The sequence below is a fragment of the Hypomesus transpacificus genome, chromosome 22 (genome assembly GCF_021917145.1).
Source record: "Hypomesus transpacificus isolate Combined female chromosome 22, fHypTra1, whole genome shotgun sequence".
Classification (NCBI taxonomy): Eukaryota; Metazoa; Chordata; class Actinopteri; order Osmeriformes; family Osmeridae; genus Hypomesus; species Hypomesus transpacificus.
In genome coordinates this window covers 14,378,949-14,380,343 of record NC_061081.1, presented here as the reverse complement: position 1 = coordinate 14,380,343, position 1,395 = coordinate 14,378,949, and positions in this window count along the sequence as shown.

Sequence of the window (1,395 nt, the reverse complement as noted above, 5' to 3'; positions counted from 1 at the left end):
CTGTATGTTACCATCCATCAGTGGGGATTATTCCTCCATTTGTTCCCTGCCTCATATTCCTTGCATATTGCTCCCTTATGCTAGAGGCAGGAAATCCTTCCTTCATATACATCCACTCGGCCAAAGTCAAACCTGTTATTTAATCATGGTCAATGGTCAAATCCATACGTGGGCGTCTCGACTGGACTGAGCTTGAGGTGTGTCGGTGGAGAAGCAGGCAGCCGGGCGTGGCTCCACCCTTCTGTCCGCTCCGCCTGACTAACCAGACGTCTGGCTCTCTCTGACAGGGCCAGACAGAGGCCCTTCTCTCCTCCTCCTGCCTCTCATCCTCTCAGCAGCATCTCCTCCTCCTTTCCTGATCCATCTCTCCTTCTCCCAGAAGAGACGCTCCCTCCCAGTCCCAGTCCCAGTCCCAGTCCCAGTCCCAGTCCCTGTCCTTGTCCTTGTCCTTGTCCTTGTCCTTGTCCTTGTCCTTGTCCTTGTCCTTGTCCTTGTCCTTGTCCTTGTCCCCAGTCCCAATCCCAATCCCAGTCCCAGTCCCTGTCCTTGTCCTTGTCCTTGTCCCAGTCCCAGTCCAGTCCCAGTCCCAGTCCTTGTCCCAATCCCAGTCCCAGTCCCAGTCCCAGTCCCAGTCCCAGTCCCAGTCCCAGTCCCAGTCCCTGTCCTGTCCCAGTCCCTGTCCCTGTCCCTGTCCCTGTCCCTGTCCCTGTCCCTGTCCCTGTCCCAGTCCCTGTCCCAATCCCTGTCCCAGTCCCAGTCCCAGTCCCAGTCCCAGTCCCAGTCCCAGTCCCAGTCCCAGTCCAGTCCCAGTCCTCCCTCCCTTTCTCCCTCCTTCCTCTCTCTTCTGTTTCCTCTCTCTTACTCTCTCTCCTGCTCTCTCCCCTCTGCTCTCTCTCTCCTTCAATCTCGCTCCCTCTCTCCATCCCTCTCTCTCCTCTTTCTCTCCCACCCTCATCCCTCTTCTCTCCCTCTCTCTACCCCCTCTCTCTCACCCCTTCTCTCCCCCCTTCTCTCCCCCCCTCTCTCCCCCCCTCTCTCTCACCCCTTCTCCCTCTCTCTCCCCCCTCTCTGTCCCTCTCCCCCTCTCTCTCCCCCCTCTCTCCCCCTTCTCTCTCCCTCACCCCTCTCTCTCCCCTGTCACTAACAGTCCCTTGTCTCAATCTCTTTTCTTTCTCATGTTGATTTATTTGTTTATCGACTTCTGGAACGATCATTATTTCCCTCATAAATCCCACCCACACTGCTTATAACACCAGCCCGACACACAATATCGCCACACTCATAAATTACATGAAGCAAAAGCGCAGGTTATCGCAGGCAAAGGTTATCGCAGGCAAAAGCAAAAAGGAGAGAACAGAACACCTCGAGCCTGTGGTTCTCCGTCGAGGCCCAGGC